Here is a 10,322-nt window from a genome sequence, read left to right as displayed (position 1 = left end):
TTTTTAAAAATTTATTTTTTTTTTTCCTTCACAGAGGCAAAGACACAGCACCACCGCCGCCACGAGGCATCCCGCACAGCCTCTTCTGGATCTGTGCCCTCCGGGTCAACTCCTCCAGATCCTAGTAGGTTCCCACAATTATGTGATTTGGATTCAGTTGCAGGTCCCCTCTTCCCCCCCCCCCCTCCCCCGGCTGCCAGTGTTGCCATATATGCTAACAGACCTTTTTTTTTAAATTTTTTATTTTTTTTCCTTCACAGAGGCAAAGACACAGCACCACCACCGCCACGAGGCATCCCGCACAGCCTCTTCTGGATCTGTGCCCTCCGGGTCAACTCCTCCAGATCCTAGTAGGTTCCCACAATTATGTGATTTGGATTCAGTTGCAGGTCCCCTCTTCCCCCCCCCCCCCTTCCCCCGGCAGCCAGTGTTGCCATATATGCTAACAGACCTTTTTTTTAAATTTTTTTTTTTTTTTTCCTTCACAGAGGCAAAGACACAGCACCACCGCCGCCACGAGGCATCCCGCACAGCCTCTTCTGGATCTGTGCCCTCCGGGTCAACTCCTCCAGATCCTAGTAGGTTCCCACAATTATGTGATTTGGATTCAGTTGCAGGTCCCCTCTTCCCCCCCCCTCCCCCGGCAGCCAGTGTTGCCATATATGCTAACAGACCTTTTTTTTTTTTTTTCCCTTCACAGAGGCAAAGAGACAGCGCCGCCGCCGACAGCACGAGGCATTCAACATGGACTCTGATCCCGAAGTGCCCTCCGTGCCTCAACATCCTAGTAGGTTCCCACAATAAAGTTATTTTGATTTTGTGGCAGGCCCACTCTTTCACCCCCAACCCAAACACCCCCCCCCAAGTCAGTATTGCCTTATATGCTGACTGTTTTTTTTTCTTTTTTCCTTCACAGAAGCAAAGACACATCGGGAGACTACAGTGTTATTAATGTTATGTTTTTTGACCCACAGCTGTCGTCAGTGTGAACAAGGAGGATCTTGAAGCCGGCATAGAAAGGCTAATCCACACTATGGCGCGTATTCAGGAGCAGCACAATGTGGCAATGGAGGAGCTGCAGAAGCTTCGGGACATGTGCCAGCAGTTGGAGGCGGGCCAATAATACATTTTTGGTTGTTACATTAAAAATATTTAGTTAAACTATGATTCCATTTTTTTTGTATTAGTTAACTGTACATGAATTTGTTACGTTAATTTGTGCCCTCATACAGTGCTGTGATCGAGACACACCAATCAAACAGTCGTGATAGAATTTCTAATAATAGCTTTTATTTGAAACATTATTTTAACAAGACAATAAAATAAAAAGTAATGTAAAAGAAGTTAGGAAATCACAAATTGTGATACGACGATTCTTCCGGCTGATAACTTTGGTGCCTGATGGGCGAAGCCATATGTGAAGGTATTGGCGTGTAGGAGTGGTTAGGGGGTGGCTGGCCGAAGTGGGAAACGGGAACATTGTGTCGCATTGGTGTCTGACACTGTGACCAACCATTGTAATATGAGGGCTCTGTCCGCTGCATTGGCCGGGAATAGACCAAACGAGTGTGCTTGTCCAAATCGCCATCTGTACCCTTGTTTACTGCTTCCATAATCAGACGCTCCGCTAGTGTTCTTTGGCTGTCGTCCATTTTGGCCAGTTTGTCAACAACATAGTGTCCAAACCCCTGCAACGCAGGGCTAACATTGTTTGTTAACACCTTTTTTGCAAGGCTCAACAGTTCATGTGAAACGTCTGAGGTGGCTTTCCGTTTCCTTGGACCTTGCCTCGATTGAGTCCTGGCAGGTGCCGCCTCCACTAAATCTGTCGTGCAGTCCTGTGAACAGTCCAGTGTACTGTCCTGCGCACTGTCATCCTGGGGGAAAAAAAAAAAACAAGTTACGAACCTGGCAACAAAAAGTTTGACCACCATAACCGCATCCAAACTATATATTCGTAGTAGGTAAAAAAAGGTTGTAATATATTTTAAGCTTAGTAATATTCTTTAACCTTCCCATTTATTTAATACTTTTAACTACACTGTTCTGACTGCTAGGGGAACCTGATGAATATTTTATAGTCTAAATAGTCTCAACAAGAGTACATCGGCAGCTTGAAGCGATACTATTTTCTATATTGCTTAGATGGTATGGTTTAGATATATCGCCATTTCATACATATTAAGTTCCCCATATAATACTTGACTGCGACAGGGTTACTTATGTGTACATGTTTTTGTAATAACTTCAAACTGATGTGATAATCAGAAGTATAAAACATAAAATGCAGAGAAAAATTATGTAATTATAGGACACATTGGTGAACTTTCGTCCAAAGAGCTACTTACTTGTTGCCCTTGTGACTCCTGCTCGGCGTGGTTCTCCGAAACAATTTGTTCCACAGGTGCCAACAAGCGAAAACACGTGGAAGTCCGTGGCACCTCTTGGTCCCTCAGAAAATTCAGATGTTCAAAATACCAAAGCTTTGGCACATAAACATCTTCGGTGGAAGCCCCGGACTTTGTAGTGTGAAGAACCTTGTTAAGCTCCTTCCTCCACACCGTGCGGAGCGCCTGAATTTTCTTTTTAATAACCGCTTCGTTTGCTGGCTCTTCTGGTGCATGACGATTGTAAAGCTCAATGAGCTTTAAATAACCCTCCTGCCTCTTTTCCCTGTTACAATACTCTGGAGATTTGATTTTCCAGAGGCAGGGAAAAGACTGGTATATTTCGATGAATTCCCTGATGAATTCCACACGATTTGACATCTGAAAAATAATTATTAAAAAAAAAAAAATTACACGGTTGACAAAGAGTCCTTTAAACAATACTTTTGCCAGTGTGCCAAACGCTTAACAACAACAGCCACACAAAGAGCTCATGCCTACCATCCATTGTTCCATCTGCCACGCCATAGGCCACCATAACCCAAAACAGTGTACCGCCTGCTTCACTACAGCAGCCACACAAATCGCTCATGGTGACCATACATTGTACCATCTGCCACGCTGTAGCTCACCAGACACAACCAGTCACAACCAGTCACAACAGCGTACCATCCGCATCGCTTCAGCGGCGGAACGAAGCGGTCATGCCGACCAAACAGCGTTCCATCTACCACGCTCTAGCCCACCAGTCACAACCAGTCACAACAGCGTACCATCCGCATCGCTTCAGCGGCGGAACGAAGCGGTCATGCCGACCAAACAGCGTTCCATCTACCACGCTCTAGCCCACCAGTCACAACCAGTCACAACCAGTCACAACAGCGTAACATCCGCATCGCTTGTTTCATCTGCCACGCCATAGGCCACCATAACCCAGAACAGTGTACCGCCCGCTTCCATACAGCAGCCACACAAAGCGCTCATGGTGACCATACATTGTACCATCTGCCACGCTGTAGCTCACCAGACACAACCAGTCACAACCAGTCACAACAGCGTACCATCCGCATCGCTTCAGCGGCGGAACGAAGCGGTCATACCGACCAAACAGCGTTCCATCTACCACGCTCTAGCCCACCAGTCACAACCAGTCACAACAGCGTACCATCCGCATCGCTTCAGCGACGGAACGAAGCGCTCATGACGACAGTACATCGTTCCATCCACTATGCCCAAGCGGTGTAACATACCTCGAAGCTGCGGTGCAAAGTGTGGAATATTCTGTGAAATACTGAATCCGATGTCCTAGTCCAACAAGTGTCCAAGTATAAAGTGAAGAAAGGAAATTTTGAAACCGGTGAGGTGGCTTGGAAACAATAGCGCTCAGGTGACAAATTTTCCAACCAATTGTGTGCACAGAACCTGTGGCCTATCAGCACATAGCTAGCAGCTGGACACGCCCCCTAGTGAACAACGTCACGCACAGATTATGCAAAATTTGCTCTGAATCGTCTTGTGTGACACGACCGTACGACTGTCCCATACGACTTCTACATCGCAAATACGTCATGAAATTATCGCTCCAGCGCCGTACATCGTGAAGTGTGACCGCAGTGGAGCGATAATTAAGCGACGATGTAACGTCACAAATCGTGCCGTCGTAGCGATCAAAATTGCACTGTGTGACGGTACCCTAAGACCAGTCGTAAGAAGGGCTTACTATGTCGCTGCTGTTGTGAGGGACACCTGGATAGCCTCTGTCCAGGGGATCTAAAGCTCCAAAACCTCGGGCCAGTAGGAGAGACTGCCCTTGGTGAGAATAATTCCCTTCCGCTAAAGTCTGTGTCTGTTCCGGTGCCTTGTGGGAGCTTCTGCCCTGCAGATATATTCAAGCTGCTAACCAGACGGAGTCTAAATGTGGTTCCTGTTCCACTACTCCAGAATCCTGTGAAGGTGTTTGGTGATGCTCGAGTCCTACTTATGAACAGTCCAGTGTTGAAGGGACAACTACAGCTCCAAATCGGAGCATTATATGCGGAGAAATTTGTTTTCCACTTGTTGACCAGTCCGCCCGTCGGTCGTTCTGAACCGGATACTCTGCTGCCCGTTCCGGCCCGAAGACGAGGCGTGGTTCTGCGTTTGGAACTATCAAGTCTCCAGAAGTTTCTTGTTCCTAAACTGCAAGGTCAATGTACAGTGTTGATATCTTCTCCACCTAATCAGCTGGCTATTGAGTCACAGTGTGCTGACCTCACTGAAGTAAAGGAAGCAGTGGCGTCCTCTCCGCACACCTCCAGTGACCAGTTCCCAGAAACATCCCTGTTGCTTAAAAAATTTTCTCTGAACTTTGGGAAGAAGATGCTTCCTGTAATGATGCCTTCAGATTCCATGTGGCAGGTGGATGAAGAAGTTGAAGCTGAAGCTCTTGCATCTCTGTTCAGCATGACATTGCTATTGGTCGATCCCTCGAAGGGATGACACCCCTTTTCTATACCTTAACTTTAGGTATTTTATCCCCACCAAATAACGACAGACTCTGAACTTGGATTATAATTGGCCACAGTGGCCTTTATTATAAACATACAACAAGAATAAATAACGTAGGGAGGAGTCCTTGAAGCTCCAAACTGGTGGTCAACCATAACAGGGAGTGGACAGAAACAAACCATATATTTACTCCCAGCCGTAACCATCCAGGCTCAGGAGCACCAAAATACCCCGAAGGGTTAACCATGTCCTCTTTTAACCTGGGGATCTGGCCCGCCGTTGCCAAGATCCCCCCCCTCCGAACCACCAGACCCGAAAACCAAGTTTACACCCACTGAAGGATCCGTACCGTGACGGATCCCCCAGGCCAATTTATCACCAACTCCAAGGACCCCTCCCACCGCCACAACGAGGGTATTTGAATACCTTAAATACCCGAGACCCCACCACACTTCACCGCTATTGCCCTTTCAATACCGTTCTGTAAACCCAAAGCCCATAAGTCAGTGCCCACAGCATTCAGGTGAACACCATCACCCAGGAGAAAATCCTCCCCACCCTGTTCCAGCTCCAGATGACGGACAAACAAACCTCCGTTCTTCACCACAAACTTGGCGACCGTCCGATTAACCTTAATCTTGGCCTTGTTGACCTTGTCCGCCGATCTGGCGTGCCTCCAACACCTCCTCGGAACAATATCCGACCACACAACCAGCACATTCCCAAAGGATGCCCATAATCTGAGAGGCCATATTTTATATCCCGGATCAGTTCCCGACAAGGGCGAATCCCCAAATCGTTTCCTCCAACGTGCAAAACCAGAATGTCCGGGAATTTGTCTAAACGAGCATTGTTATGCACTTCCTTCAAAACCCCGTTCCAGCCCAATCCCCGAAAACCCAACCATCTGACCACGGCCACCTCTTTGGAGAACCCGAGCTGCCGACTGTTATGTTTGCTAATGACAGGTGTTATGAAGGCAATCCAGAAACACAGTGTGCTTAGCGATCAGAGCGCACACAGTGATCTGACAAATACCCAAAAATACAAGAACGAGCTCTGAGACGTGGAAACTCTGTAGACTGCACACCTGATCCTATCCTAAACACAACTAAAAGCGGCTGTGGATTGCGCCTAACAACTACCTAGGCAACTCGGCACAGCCTAAGAAACTAGCTAGCCTGAAGATAGAAAAATAGGCCTGACTTGCCCCAGAGAAATTCCCCAAAGGAAAAGGCAGCCCCCCACATATAATGACTGTGAGTAAGATGAAAAGACAAAACGTAGGGATGAAATAGATTCAGCAAAGTGGGGCCCAATATTCTAGGACAAAGCGAGGACAGTAAAGCGAACTTTGCAGTCTACAAAAAACCCTAAAGCAAAACCACGCAAAGGGGGCAAAAAAAAACCACCGTGCCGAACTAACGGCACGGCGGTACACCCTTTGCGTCTCAGAGCTTCCAGCAAAACAAAAGACAAGCTGGACAGGAAAAAAGCAACAAAAAAGCAAAAAGCACTTAGCTATACAGAGCAGCAGGTCACAGGAACAATCAGGAGAAGCTCACATCCAACACTGAAACATTGACAAGGAGCAAGGATAGCAGCATCAGGCGGAGTTAAGTAATGAAGCAGTTAACGAGCTCACCAGAACACCTGAGGGAGGAAGCTCAGAAGCTGCAGTACCACTTGTGACCACAGGAGTGAATTCAGCCACAGAATTCACAACAGTACCCCCCCCTTGAGGAGGGGTCACCGAACCCTCACCAGAGCCCCCAGGCCGACCAGGATGAGCCGCATGAAAGGCACGAACAAGATCGGAAGCATGAACATCAGAGGCAAAAACCCAGGAATTATCTTCCTGAGCATAACCCTTCCATTTAACCAGATACTGGAGTTTCCGTCTAGAAACACGAGAATCCAAAATCTTCTCCACAATATACTCCAATTCCCCCTCCACCAAAACCGGGGCAGGAGGCTCAACAGATGGAACCATAGGTGCCACGTATCTCCGCAACAACGACCTATGGAATACATTATGTATGGAAAAGGAGTCTGGGAGGGTCAAACGAAAAGACACAGGATTGAGAACCTCAGAAATCCTATACGGACCAATAAAACGAGGTTTAAATTTAGGAGAGGAAACCTTCATAGGAATATGACGAGAAGATAACCAAACCAGATCCCCAACACGAAGTCGGGGACCCACACGGCGTCTGCGATTAGCGACAAGTTGAGCTTTCTCCTGGGACAAGATCAAATTGTCCACTACCTGAGTCCAGATCTGCTGCAACCTATCCACCACAGAATCCACACCAGGACAGTCCGAAGACTCAACCTGTCCTGAAGAGAAACGAGGATGGAACCCAGAATTGCAAAAAAAATGGAGAAACCAAGGTAGCCGAGCTGGCCCGATTATTAAGGGCGAACTCAGCCAACGGCAAAAAGGACACCCAATCATCCTGGTCTGCAGAAACAAAACATCTCAGATATGTTTCCAAGGTCTGATTGGTTCGTTCGGTCTGGCCATTAGTCTGAGGATGGAAAGCCGAGGAAAAGGATAGGTCAATGCCCATCCTACCACAAAAGGCTCGCCAAAACCTTGAAACAAACTGGGAACCTCTGTCAGAAACAATATTCTCAGGAATGCCATGCAACCGAACCACATGCTGAAAGAACAAAGATACCAAATCAGAGGAGGAAGGCAATTTAGCCAAGGGCACCAGATGGACCATTTTAGAAAAGCGATCACAGACCACCCAAATGACTGACATCTTTTGAGAAACGGGAAGGTCAGAAATTAAATCCATCGAAATATGTGTCCAAGGCCTCTTTGGGACCGGCAAGGGCAAAAGCAACCCACTGGCACGAGAACAGCAGGGCTTAGCCCTAGCACAAATCCCACAGGACTGCACAAAAGTACGTACATCCCGTGACAGAGATGGCCACCAGAAGGATCTAGCCACTAACTCTCTGGTACCAAAGATTCCAGGATGACCAGCCAACACCGAACAATGAAGTTCAGAGATAAGTTTATTAGTCCACCTATCAGGGACGAACAGTTTCTCTGCTGGACAACGATCAGGTTTATTCGCCTGAAATTTTTGCAGCACCCGCCGCAAATCAGGGGAGATGGCAGACACAATGACTCCTTCCTTGAGGATACCCGCTGGCTCAGATAAACCCGGAGAGTCGGGCACAAAACTCCTAGACAGAGCATCCGCCTTCACATTTTTAGAGCCCGGAAGGTACGAAATCACAAAGTCGAAGCGGGCAAAAAATAACGACCAACGGGCCTGTCTAGGATTCAAGCGCTTGGCAGACTCGAGATAAGTCAAGTTCTTATGATCAGTCAATACCACCACGCGATGCTTAGCTCCTTCAAGCCAATGACGCCACTCCTCGAATGCCCACTTCATGGCCAGCAACTCTCGATTGCCCACATCATAATTACGCTCAGCGGGCGAAAACTTCCTGGAAAAGAAAGCACATGGTTTCATCACTGAGCAATCAGAACCTCTCTGTGACAAAACCGCCCCTGCTCCAATCTCAGAAGCATCAACCTCGACCTGGAACGGAAGAGAAACATCTGGCTGACACAACACAGGGGCAGAACAAAAACGACGCTTCAACTCCTGAAAAGCTTCCACAGCAGCAGAAGACCAATTAACCAAATCAGCACCCTTCTTGGTCAAATCGGTCAATGGTTTGGCAATGCTAGAAAAATTACAGATGAAGCGACGATAAAAATTAGCAAAGCCCAGGAACTTTTGCAGACTTTTCAGAGATGTCGGCTGAATCCAATCCTGGATGGCTTGGACCTTAACTGGATCCATCTCGATAGTAGAAGGGGTAAAGATGAACCCCAAAAATGAAACTTTCTGCACACCGAAGAGACACTTTGATCCCTTCACAAACAAAGAGTTAGCACGCAGGACCTGAAAAACCATTCTGACCTGCTTCACATGAGACTCCCAATCATCTGAGAAGATCAAAATGTCATCCAAGTAAACAATCAGGAATTTATCCAGATACTCACGGAAGATGTCATGCATAAAAGACTGAAACACAGATCGAGCATTGGCAAGTCCGAACGGCATCACTAGATACTCAAAATGACCCTCGGGCGTATTGAATGCAGTTTTCCATTCATCTCCTTGCCTGATTCTCACCAGATTATACGCACCACGAAGATCTATCTTAGTGAACCAACTAGCCCCCTTAATCCAAGCAAACAAGTCAGATAACAATGGCAAGGGATACTGAAATTTAACAGTGATCTTATTAAGAAGGCGGTAATCAATACACGGTCTCAGCGAACCATCCTTCTTAGCTACAAAGAAGAACCCTGCTCCCAGTGGTGATGACGATGGGCGAATATGTCCCTTCTCCAGGGATTCCTTCACATAACTGCGCATAGCGGCGTGTTCGGGCACGGATAAATTAAATAATCGACCTTTAGGGAATTTACTACCAGGAATCAAATTGATAGCACAATCACAATCCCTATGCGGAGGTAGAGCATCGGACTTGGGCTCTTCAAATACATCCTGATAATCAGACAAGAACTCTGGGACCTCAGAAGGGGTGGATGACGAAATCGACAAAAATGGAACATCACCATGTACCCCCTGACAACCCCAGCTGGATACCGACATGGAATTCCAATCCAATACTGGATTATGGGTTTGTAGCCATGGCAACCCCAACACGACCACATCATGCAGATTATGCAACACCAGAAAGCGAATAACTTCCTGATGTGCAGGAGCCATGCACATGGTCAGCTGGGCCCAGTATTGAGGTTTATTCTTGGCCAAAGGTGTAGCATCAATTCCTCTCAATGGAATAGGACACCGCAAAGGCTCCAAGAAAAACCCACAACGTTTAGCATAATCCAAATCCATCAGATTCAGGGCAGCGCCCGAATCCACAAACGCCATGACAGAAAACGACGACAAAGAGCATATCAAGGTAATGGACAGAAGGAATTTGGACTGTACAGTACCAATGACGGCAGACCTAGCGGACCGCTTAGTGCGCTTAGGACAATCAGAAATAGCATGAGTGGAATCACCACAGTAGAAACACAGACCATTCAGACGTCTGTATTCCTGCCGTTCAACTCTAGTCATAGTCCTATCGCACTGCATAGGCTCAGGTTTAACCTCAGGCAGTACCGCCAAATGGTGCACAGATTTACGCTCGCGCAAGCGTCGACCGATCTGAATGGCCAAAGACAAAGACTCATTCAAACCAGCAGGCATAGGAAATCCCACCATGACATCCTTAAGAGCCTCAGAGAGACCCTTTCTGAACAAAGCTGCCAGCGCAGATTCATTCCACTGAGTGAGTACTGACCATTTCCTAAATTTCTGACAATATACTTCTATATCATCCTGACCCTGGCACAAAGCCAGCAAATTTTTCTCAGCCTGATCCACTGAATTA

The 10,322-nt window shown here is 47.2% G+C and overlaps 1 long non-coding RNA gene across 1 annotated transcript; it reads left to right on the top strand.

Annotated features, from left to right (window-relative positions):
- The first annotated feature begins 515 nt into the window (after window positions 1–515).
- On the top strand, window positions 516–1,254 carry LOC138667700 (uncharacterized). Its single transcript, XR_011318893.1, has 3 exons — window positions 516–578; window positions 701–787; window positions 975–1,254. It is a non-coding gene; the product is annotated as an uncharacterized lncRNA (long non-coding RNA).
- Window positions 1,255–10,322: the final 9,068 nt, after the last annotated feature.

Source organism: Ranitomeya imitator, chromosome 2 (genome assembly GCF_032444005.1).
Source record: "Ranitomeya imitator isolate aRanImi1 chromosome 2, aRanImi1.pri, whole genome shotgun sequence".
Taxonomy (NCBI): domain Eukaryota; kingdom Metazoa; phylum Chordata; class Amphibia; order Anura; family Dendrobatidae; genus Ranitomeya; species Ranitomeya imitator.
The sequence above is the reverse complement of the archived record's forward strand: the minus strand, read 5'-3'. Positions and strand labels throughout refer to the sequence as shown.